The sequence below is a fragment of the Manihot esculenta genome, chromosome 17 (genome assembly GCF_001659605.2).
Source record: "Manihot esculenta cultivar AM560-2 chromosome 17, M.esculenta_v8, whole genome shotgun sequence".
NCBI classification, from domain to species: domain Eukaryota; kingdom Viridiplantae; phylum Streptophyta; class Magnoliopsida; order Malpighiales; family Euphorbiaceae; genus Manihot; species Manihot esculenta.
In genome coordinates, this window is record NC_035177.2 from 10,916,655 (window position 1) to 10,928,817 (window position 12,163).

Consider the following 12,163-nt stretch of genomic DNA (forward strand, 5'->3'; position numbering starts at 1 on the left):
AATCTGTCAAGTCTAGAACCACAAGGTCGGCGGAAAGGCATCTCCCCTCAACAAAAACTGGACTGCACTGGCAGACTGACTCTGCCACTGATGGATCACACTTGGGTCCACTGACCCAGAGAGGACACTCTAACCTAGAGATCATCAGACCCAACCTCTCGACGGCTCTCGGAGCAATGAAAGAATGAGATGCACTAGGGTCCATCAAGGCATACACATCTGAACAGCCAATGATGAGATTATCCGCCACCACGGTGTTAGATACATCTGCCTCCTGTTGAGTCATCGTGAAGATCCACGCTGGAGCTGATGGACCTTCACCTCTGAAACCGGCTGAAGAAGAGGCTGCTCCTCTCCCTCTGCCTCTGCCACTGGCCGGCGTCGTGGCTGGAGCTGCTGGCTGCACTACACTACCTGAAGCTGTCTGCTGGGACTGAGCCATAGGTACTGTCCTAGGACACTCCCGAGCCATGTGTCCCTCTTGCCCGCATCTGAAGCAGGCAGCTGTCCCAGCCCGGCAAACTCCCTTGTGTGGCTTACCACACCTTGCACAAACTGCATTATCCGCACCAGAGCTTGAGCCACTCCCTAGTCCCAGACTGGACTTGATCTTGTTCCAGAACTTGTTCTTCTTGGGCTTCCTAGTGGTGTTACCCTACCTTCTGCTGCCTGAAGCTGTTGCATTCAAGGATGAGGGGTCTAGCTTTCCCCCACCCGGGGTCTTGGAACCAGAAGACTGTGCCACTGACTGTCTGACTGTCCCCTGAATGATGGCACTGGCCTCCATTTTCCGGGCCATATCCACTATGGCATGGAAGCTCTCCCTATCCGCTGACTGAATCAAGGAGGAATACCTGGAATGGAGCTTCATGATATACCTCCTTGACTTCTTCTGGTCTGAGTCAAGATTTTGTCCTGCAAATGGCAACAGCTCCAAGAATCTGTCTGTGGATGTCACTCATATCATCAGTCTGCCTCAGCTGTTCAAACTCTATCATCTTCAATTCCCTTGAGCTATCAAGGAAAGCCCATCCTGCAAACTCGTTTGCAAACTCTTCCCAAGACATGCTGTCCACCCTCGGGTTCACATAATTCTTAAACCACTCTCGGGCCTTCTTGCATTTGAGTGTGAACCCAGCCATCTGAATGGCTCTGCTGTCATCAGCTCTAATCTCATCTGTGATCACCTTGACTGTAATACCCGGCTAGACTCCGGTATCGGAATTCCTACCGTCCGGTGGAATCTCGGGTGTCGGAGACCTCTAGAAGGGTAAAAATCATGTTTTTATAAAAAGTTTCAATGTATTTTATGTTTTTAAGCTAGAAGGAAACTGATTTTTTGCATGAAAATAGTCTTGGAGGAAGACCCAGGTTCGGCCGCCGAACATGCATGCACTTCGGGAGTGCTTTAGGCCCCCGAAAGCATAAGTGAGGGAAGTCCAGGTTCGGCCGCCGAACCTTATGTTCGGCCGCCGAACATGGCATGCATGCGGAGGCACGTTCGGCTCCCGAATGTGGCCTGGCCAGCCACCTATAAAGGGGTCTCTTAGCCGAAAATGGGCGAGTTTTTCTCCCCATTTTCGGCCAAGGTGAGCTCTCCGCCATCCCTCACCGATCTTGAGTTTCTTCCTTCAAATCTTTCACGATTTTCACAAGTTTTCACTTTGTTTTGAAGATTTTCAAGTATAAAGCAAGTTTTGGAGCTTTGAGGTTCAAGAAGCTCAATCTCTCCCACCTCCGAGCTAGGGTCGTTTTCCTCTCGATCTTCAAGAGGTAAGGGCTGATCTTGAGCTCACTATATGTTTTAAACAAGTTTTATGCAAGTTTATGGAGTAGAAATGCATGTTTAGGTTGTTTTGAGTTTATGGGTTTAATGTGTGTTTATGAGCAATGTGGGTATGTTTAATGTGTTGTAGTTGAGGTTTAGGCTAGTTGAGACCCCTATGAATTTGTATGCTTGATTGTGTATGATTGGGAGTGTTGTAGAATAGGTTTATGCATGTTTGAAAGGTTTGGGAGGCGTTTGTGCATGTTGGAGCTGAGTTTCTGCCACTTTGGAGAAACTCAGGTTCGGCCGCCGAACCCGCTTGTGGAAGCAGCCTTCGGCTGCCGAAGCCTGCCCCCGAAAGAGGACTTTCATCTCTGGAGGGCAGTTTCGGCTGCCGAAAGTGCCGCCGAACATGTATGAGTTTCGTCTCTGTCTGGGAGTTTCGGCTGCCGAAGGTGCAGCCGAACCTGCCTGACTTTCGGCTCTGGAGGGACTTTCGGCCGCCGAACCTGCCGCCGAAAGTGCCCTGTTCAGCCTTCCTTTGCATGCTTTCCATGGATGTTTTGAGGTGTTTTAAGGGGGTTTTTGGGGGATGTTTTAGAGTCATGTTCTAGTATGTTGGTCCCTCATTTGAGTCCACCTGTGTAGGTTCGGACTCGAGGAACCGAGGACCCCAGCAGTGAGTTAGCTGCCTCAGTCGTTGTCAGAGCTAGCTGAGGTGAGTAGAATAAACTCTTATCTTTTAAATAAATGAAAATCTTGAGCATGTTCATGCATCATGAATGCCATGTGATATTTTAGGTTGTTTGCACTAGAAATCACGAATATGTTGCATTGCATAATATGTTGTCGATGTGGATGAATGTTGGATGATCCTTTAGCTGCACTACGTTATGATATGATGAGGAAAGACCAGATGTGGCCTGCACTACGCCCCTAGCACTATGTAAGAGAAAGACCGGAAGTGGCCTGCACTACGCCCCCGGCATGATTGGATATGTTATGATATGTTATGTATAAGAGAAAGACCAGATGTGGCCTGCACTACGCCCCTGGCACTATTGGATTTAGTAGTGGGCTATTGGTGACAAGTTCATCCTTGATGTGAATTGTTTGTGGTATGCTGCATTTCATGAAAGCATGAAAAATAAATTGAATGTTATATTATTCTGCTCACTGGGCTCTTGTAGCTCACCCCTTTCCCCCTTATCCTCCAGGTTTGCAGGTACAGGGTAGACCAGGAGGTCGACAGGAGTAAAGTTTGATTTCATGTAATAGTTAGAAGTTGTGGACATGATGAAATTGTAATGTAATGTCTTATGTAGTCATGATATGTAATAATGACTTTGAGGATTAGAGGTTGTGCTTGACCCTATGTGTATGGTTATCCCTTTTGATACATGATCTATAGAATGTTTTTATGATGTTTATGTTTAACCAAGCTTAATGTATGCATGTTGGGTTACCCCATTGGAGCATTTGATGAGAGCTTCAGTGTGTGGGTTATGTTATGTTATGAGTATTTTTACAGGTTGCGCTTGGTTTATGGAAGGAAAAAAAGTTCACAGGTTTTTGAGCATGTATGATCATGTATGGGATTTGACAGGTTCACAGGTTATATGTCAGGCTTGCTACGAGTCCCGGCGGCCTTAAGCCAATCTGGATCCTAGTGCCGGTAGCGGTCCGGTTTTCGGGTCGTTACATTGACCCTTTCAAGATACACAAACGGGTCATCCCCTTTTTCATACTGAGGAGCACCCAACTTCATGTAGTCGGTCATCTTGACCTTGCTCCCACCAGATGAGCTAGGCTTAGGTACTGGGGTTTCTGAAACTGTGGGTTCTATTGGTGGAGGGGGAGGTGCAGCATCCCCTGGGATAGGGTTTGTTGTACCTGGATAGTAAGGTGGAGGTGGGTACATGGGGTACTGTGGGTATGGTGGGTAGTAAGATGGGTGTGGCATGTGAGAAGGGTAAGGATTAAAGCTGGGGTAATCCGATGTACCTCCCATTGAATACCCGAGATTTTGAGAAAAGGGTGGGTAGTGAGGTGGCTGAACAAATCCCGAGGCCTGGGTGCCTCCTTGGGACTCTCCCATTCCCTCTTCCGACATGCTCACTCCTAAACTGCCATCCCTCCTCTGGTCCACATCCATCTCATCCCCCAAATCAACTGACATTCCTCCCTGAACTGTTCCCCTCACTGATCTGCTTCTACCCAGATCCAAAGACCTTCTAGGGTCTCTTACTGCTCTTTCTCTGCTGGACCTACTTGACATTGTCCGAGGCAATGCAGGAGGACGGGCGCTCGTGTCCTCATCCTCAGGTGGTACTCCAGTCAATCGTGCAGATCGACGAGTTCCTCTCATCCTGTTTTCTGAAAAACAGTACACATCACATAAACATTAGCATCAAATGGTTCATGTGGAAACACATGAACCCGCATCGCATACGTCACATATCATAACATATCATTAATGCACATGCATATACTCATGGCATTTCACATCATCATTCAAGACAGGACTCTTTATCCTATCCTAGTGGACATGATTTTCCTATTGTGCTTGACCTTCTATAACATCTATGAGCCCGACACTCTAGGTCCGACCATATGAACCTAGGGCTCTGATACCAATCTGTAACGACCCAAAAATTGGACCGCTACCGGCGCTAGGATCCAGATCGACTTAAGGTCGCCGGGACCCATAGCAAGCCAAACATTCATCCTGTGAACCTGTTTAATCCCATACATAATCAACAACATACATAAAAATTTAAACTTTTCTTTTACCAAGCTCAACCTGTGCATGCCCATAAACATATACATAAACATAAACATAAACATAAACATAAACATAAACATAAACATAAACATAAACATAAACATAAACATAAACATAAACATAAACATAAACATAAACATAAACATAAATATTTATTCTACTCACCTCTGGCTAGCTCTGAAAATATCCTGGAGCAGCTGACTCACTGCTGGGGTCCTCGGTTCCTCGGGTTCGAACCTACACAGGTGGACTCAAATGAGAGACCAAACAAACTAAAACATGACACTAAAATACCCCCCAAAGACCCCCTTAAAACACCTCAAAACAATCAAAGAATTCATGCAAAAGAGGGCTGAGCAGGGCACTTTCGGCGGCAGGTTTGGCGGTCGAAAGTCCCTCCAGAGCCGAAAGTCATGCACCTTCGGCGGCACTTTCGGCGGCCGAAGGTTCTCTCCAGAGGCGAAACTCATGCATGTTCGGCGGCACCTTCGGCGGCCGAAAGTCCCCTCCAGAGATGAAAGTCCATTTTCGGGGGTAGGCTTCGGCAGCCGAAAGGCTAGCCTTCACAGGCATGTTCGGCGGCCGAAAGTTCCTTCGGCTGCCGAACCTGGTTTCTCCCAAATGGCAGAAACTCGGCTCCAACATGCACAAACGCCTCCCAACCTTTCAATCAAGCATACAACTCAACCAAAACATGCATAGAAACATACATCAGCTCCTAGGGGCTTCAAACTATCCTAAACCCCAACTACAACACATAGCAACAATACATCAACTCACATTGTCCACAAGTTCACATAAAACCTAACCATGCTCATCTAACTTAAACATGCCTTTCTACCCCGTGAATCAACTTAAAACTTACTTAAAATATAAAATGAGCTCAAGATCGGCTCTTACCTCTTGAAGATCGAGAGAGAGACGACTTAAACTTGGCGAACCAAGGAAAAGAGCTCCTGAGTCTTCCAAGCCTCAAAACTTGTTCAAATGCTCAAAAATCTTCAAAATAAAGTACAATCTCATGAAAATCATGAAAGATCTGAAGGAAGAAGCTAAAAATCGAAGAGGGGCAGCAGAGAGCTCACCTTGGCCGAAAACGGGGAGGAAAGCTCGCTCGTCCGGACATAGGGACCCCTTTATAGGTGGCTGGCCAGGCCACTTTCGGGGGCCTAACGTGCCTCCGCATGTATAACAGCCCAAAAACCTAACTGATACCGGCGCTAGGATCCAAATCGACTTAAGGCCGCCGGGACCCCTAGCAAGCCTGCTGTGAACTCTGTGTACCTGTGAAATCCCATACATGATCATACATTTTCTGTAAACATTAAAACTTTTCTCTGTTCCAAGGCTTAACCTGTGCATACACTATCTCTGTACTGTAAAACCCCTGCTAGAGCTCTCATCTTTGCTCTAGGCGGGTCCACTCATATACTATTAAGCCTGGTTTTTCATATACAATAAAATCATTTTCATAACCAACCATGTATAGACAAAAGGGATTACAACTCATAAGGTCAAGCATCATCTATACAACATACACTATCTTTTACAAGTACATGTCCACACTAGCTATTACATAACTCTTCTCTTTATCTGTACCCTGCTGACCTCTCTGGACTCTACACCTGCAAGACTGGGGTTAAGGGAGAGGGGTGAGCTATACTAGCCCATTGAGTAGTACATATAAAACATGTTCTAAAACATGATCTCATGGAATGCATCACAACACAAGTAAATCACATAATCTCAGACAGACTAATTCAAAATTCCCCCACATTGCCCGGCCCGCGAAGGAGCTCCTCAGGTCTTCATTCAGCACCCTATGGTACCATGTGCTCGGCCCTTTCAAGGCTCCTCAGGTCTTCATTTAGGGGGCTAATGAATCTAAGCTACGCCCGATCTGTACATGCACTGATTAATGCAACATCTTCGTGCTCACTAATGCAATACTATAAACATGACATAAATGATGCATGAAGCATGAAACATGCTAAAAATGTTTGAGTTCTCATATGAAAAGATTTAGTTCAGTTCCACTCACCTCTGGCTGACTCTGTACTGACTCTGCAGGTTCTGAAGCAGTTCTCACTGCTGAACTCCTTGGTTCTTCTGGTCTGTTCCTACACAGGTGGACTGAAATGAGGGACCAAACTAACTCAAGAACATCTCTAAGAAACTCCCCAAAAACCCTCTAAAGCATCATAGAACAATCACATAAAACATGCAAAAGAAAGCTAGACAGGGCACTTTCGGCGGCAGGTTCGGCGGCCGAAACTCCCCTCCAGAGGCGAAACTCATGCATGTTCGGCGGCACCTTCGGCAGCCGAAAGTCTCGTCCAGAGACGAAACTCAACCTTCGGCGGCACTTTCGGCGGCCGAACCTTGCCTCCAGAGACGAAAGTCCAAATGTTCGGGGGCAAGCTTTGGCAGCCGAAACTGCCTCCACAAGGGGTTCGGCGGCCGAACCTGGTTTTGCCCGTTGGGCAGAAACCTGCTCTGTTTCATGCAAACTTCACCCAAAACCTATCCAATATGCATAGCAACTACTCCCAACTAGCATATACCATATAACATGCATAAAGAGGTCTAAACCTCTCCTAACACCTCCAACAACATAACAAACAACACAACAAACAACACTTAACCATGTTGATACACCAAAATCCTCAAAAACCTCCCTTAACCTAAACATGCATAACTACCCATAAAACTCCCATAAAACCTTCAAAATCAAGAAAGGAAGTTCAGGATCTTCACTTACCTCTTCCAAACAAGAGATTGAACGATCCCTACATGGAGATATGGAGAAATCCTCTCTCAAACTCTCCAAGCTTCCAAACTTGCTCTTTTGCTCAAAAACTTCAAAACCACATGAAAATCCATCAAAACCATGAAAGATTTGAGAAAACACATAAATCACCCAAGGAAGATCAAGTCTCACCTCAGCTCGTGCAAATGGAAAGAAAATCTTATCCATTTGACCGACCTAGGGCCTTTTATAGTTGGCTGGCCAGACCAACTACGGCGGCCGAATGAGAACCCGAATGCCATGCACGTTCAGCGACCGAAAGTCACCTTCGGCGGCCGAACCTTGGCTTTTCTACCTTGGTGCTTTTCTTACAAAACCTTACTTCTTTAAACAGTGTAAAACATGAAAACGCTTTTAAAACATAAAATAAAACATAATCCGTACCCTCCAGAGGATTCCGACATCAGAAATGCCACCGGACTACAGGACTTCCGACGCCGGACTCTAGCCGGGTATTACAGCATGCATGCCATGTTCGGCAGCCGAACATAAGGTTCGGTGGCCGAACCTGGACTTCCCTCACTTATGCTTTCGGGGGCCTAAGGCACACCCGAAGTGCATGCACGTTCGGCGGCCGAACTTGAGGTTCGGCGGCCGAACCTGGTTCTTTCTCCAAGATTATTTTTCATGCAAAAACTCATTTCTTACTTGATTAAAACCATAAAATACATTAAAACATTTTATGAAAACATGGTTTCACCCTTCTAGAGGGTTCCGAAATCCGAGCTTCCACCGGACGGTAGCAATTCCGATACCGGAGTCTAGCAGGGTATCACAGCGCCCATAAGAAATAAAAGAGCAACAATACTCGGAAACACGCCAAGGGTAGCTAAGCCTAGAAGCAAAATTAGGGCTAATAGCCTGGAAACGAAGTCAGGGCTAAGTGCGGAGAAGAAATAAAAGAGTAAAATGCTCAGAAACACGCTAAGGGCAGCCAAGCCTGAAAGCGACATCAGAGCTAAGAGCTCGGAAACAAAGTCAGGGCTAAGCGTCCAGAAGAAATAAAAGAGAAAAAATGCTCATAAACACGCTAAGGACAGCTAAGCCTGAAAGCAAAATTAGAACTAAGAGATCGGAAGCAAAATTAGAGCTAAGAGCTCGGAAACAAAGTTAAGGCTAAGCGCCCACAAGAAATAAAAGAGAAATAATGCTTGGAAACACACCAAGGACAGCCAAGCCTAGAAGCGAAATTAGGGCTAATAGCCTAGAAACAAAGTCAGAGCTAAGCGCCCAGAAGAAAGAAAAGAGCAAAAATGCTCAGAAACACGCTAAGGGAAACTAAGCCTGAAAGTGAAATCAGAGCTAAGAGCTTGAAAATGAAGCTAGGGCTAAGCACCCAGAAGAAATAAAAGAGCAAAAATGCTCAAAAGCACGCCAAGGGCAGCCAAGCTCGAAAGCAAAATCAAGAGTTAAGAAGTCGAAAATGAAGTTAGGGCTAAGTGTCCAGAAGAAATAAAAGAGCAAAAATACTTGGAAACATGCTAAGGGCAGCCAAGCCCCGAAACCAAATCAGAGCTAAGAGCTCAGAAATAAAAGAGGAAAAATGCTCGGAAACACTCTAAGGGCAACCAAGCCTGGAAGAGCTAAGAGCTCAGAAGCGAAATTAGGGCTAATAGCCTGAAACTGAAGTCAGGGCTAAGCACCAAGAAAAAATAAAGAGCAAAAATGCTCAAAAACATGCTAAGGGCAGCTAAGCCCGGAAGCGAAATCAGGGCTAAGAGCCTAGAAATAGAAACTCAGGGGTGCGAGTCCGGAATAAAACAGAGAACCTAAGAAGCTCGAACAAAAATTAGGACTAAGAGCTCCAAAAATATAAAAAGTGAAAACGCTCAGATAAAAATTAGAGCAATAAAATGCTTAAGTGCAAAAAGCCTGAAAAAATATACGAAGCTAATGAGCTCACAGAAAATAAATACTCAGGGCTAAAGAGCTTGAAAGAAGCATAAGAGCAAAAAGCTCAAGTGTAAGAATAATCAGGGCTAAAAGCCCAAAATAATGCGAAAAGCTAAAAAAGCCCGGGTGTAAAAATAATCAAGGCTAAAAAACTCGGAAGGATAAAGAAGCCCAATAGAGGTGCAAGAGCAATGTAATACCCGGCTAGACTCTGGTATCGGAATTCCTACCGTCCGGTGGAATCTCGGATGTCGGAAACCTCTAGAAGGGGTAAAACCATGTTTTATGAAATGTTTTTAATGTATTTTATGTTTTTAAGCAAAAAGGAATTGAGTTTTTAATGAAATAGACCAAAGGAGGCTTTGCCAGGTTCGGCCGCCGAAAGTCAAGTTCGGCCGCCGAACATGGTGGGGTTTTGGGAGCGCTTTAGGCCTCCGAAAGCCTTGTTTGGAAGACTCAAGGTTCGGCCGCCGAACCTCATGTTCGGCCGCCGAACATGCATGAGATGTGGGGGCACGTTAGGCCGCCGAAAGGTGGCAGAACCAGCCCTATAAAGGACCCCGTGACCGAAACAGGCGAGGTTTTCTCTCCCATTTCGGCCGACGGTAAGCTTTAGCCCTCCTATGGTCATTTTAAGTGTTTTCCCTCAAATCCTTTAGATCTTAACAAGTTACATCTTGTTTTTGAAGAGTTTTAAAGTTTAAGCAAGTTTTGGAGCTTTGAGGTTCAAGAACTCGAATCTCCCCATCTTCGAGCTAGGATCGTTTCTCTCTCGATCTTCAAGAGGTAAGAGCCGATCTCTAGTTCTAAATGTGTTTTAAGTAAGTTTTATGCAAGTTTTTGGGGTAGAAATGCATGAGTAGGCTTGATGGGTTTTTATGAAAAATCCATGGTTTAATGTGTGTTTATGTGCAATGTGGCTTGCTTGGGTGTTGTAGTTGGGGTTTAAGCTTGTTGGAGGCCCCTAGGAGCTTGTATGCTTGAGTATGCTTGTTGTAGAATAGGTTTATGCATGATTGGTTGTGTAGGGGGTTGTTTTGGGCATGAAGAACCAAGTTTCTGCCCTTTGGCAGAAACCAGGTTCGGCAGCCGAAGGTACTTTCGGCCGCCGAACCAGCTTGGGAGGCAGCTTTAGGCTGCCGAACCCTGCCCCGAAAGTTGGAGTTTCGGCTCTGTCCGAGACTTTCGGCCGCCGAAGGTGCCGCCGAACATGCATGAGTTTCGTCTCTGTCTGGGAGTTTCGGCCGCCGAAGGTGCCGCCGAACCTGCCTGACTTTCGGCTCTGGAGGGACTTTCGGCCGCCGAAGGTGCCGCCGAAAGTGCCCTTCCCAGCCTTTTCTTGCATGTTTTCTAGGTTTGTTTTGAGGTGTTTTGAGGAGGTTTTTGGGGGTATGTTTAGAGTTATGTTCTTGTTGTTTGGTGCCTCATTTGAGTCCACCTGTGTAGGTTCGGACCCGAGGACCCGAGACCCCCGGTTGTGAGATAGTCTTTCAGAGTCCGTCGTCAAAGCTTCGGTCACCAGGTGAGTGGGATTTTTCCCTAAGTTTTTAAGTAATGAATAAATGAACAAATGAATGAATCTGATAGCATACTCATGCATCATTAATGCCATGCGATGTTTCAGGATGTTTGCATTAGAAATTCACGAATATGTTGCATTGCATAATTTGATGTTGATGTGGATGGTTATTGGGTGATCCATAGTCCTCTAATGTTATGTTATGATGATATGTTATGGAAGACCAGTGAGGCCCATTCTACGCCCCTGGCATTATGTAAGAGAAAGACCAGCGAGGCCCATTCTACGCCCCTGGCACTTTGGAATGTTATGATATGTATGTTATGTAAGAGAAAGACCAGCGAGGCCCATTCTACGCCCCTGGCACTTGGAGATGTGAGGACTAATGGTGACAATACCATCCTTTATGTGGTTAAATGTGATGTGTTGCATTTCATGAAAGCATGTAAAGTAAAAGTCATGTTATTTAATGTTAATAATAATAAAATGAATAATAATATACCTAAAAAGTGTGGAATTAAAGCAAATGTTAATATAAAAAAATGAAGAATAAAATACCTAAAAATGGAGGAATTAATATCATGTTTTTACTTTTGCTCACTGGGCTTTTTAGCTCACCCCTCTCCCCTAACCCCAGTCTTGCAGGTACCGTGTAGATAGAGAAGTCAGAAGAGTAAGAGAAGTTTATGTAATAGCATAGCTGTGGACATGGTTTATTCATAATGTAAAAGTATGTAATGTAATGTAATGTAAGTTTTATAGTGTGCTTGACTAGAGTCTGTTGTAATCCCTTAAATACATGAGATAAATGTTTTATGATGTTTATGTAACCCAAGCCTGATATATGTTATGTACCCCATTGGAGTATTTGTTGAGAACTCCAATGAGGGGTTTATGTTATGATTATGCATGCACAGGCTAGGCTGGGTAAAGAAATGTTTGAATGAAAGAAAAGTTTTAATTTTTATGTATGTTTTGGTTCATGTATGGGATTGAACAGGTTCACAGGATGTATGTTTGGCTTGCTACGGGTTTCGGCGGCCTTAAGCCGACCTGAATCCTAGCGCCGGTAGCGGTCCGGTTTCCGGGTCGTTACAGAATGGTATCAGAGCTGAAGACGTGCCAAAGACAGCTTTCAGAACCAGATATGGGCACTATGAGTTCCTAGTGATGCCGTTCGGGTTAACAAACGCCCCTGCAGCATTCATGGACCTCATGAACAGAGTATTTAGCCAATACCTGGATCACTTCGTTATTGTCTTCATAGATGATATCTTGGTGTATTCCAGGAATGCAGAAGAGCATGCCCATCATCTGCGGTTGGTCTTGCAGACTTTGAGGGAACATGGCTTGTATGCCAAGTTCTCTAAATGTGAATTCTGGCTGAGG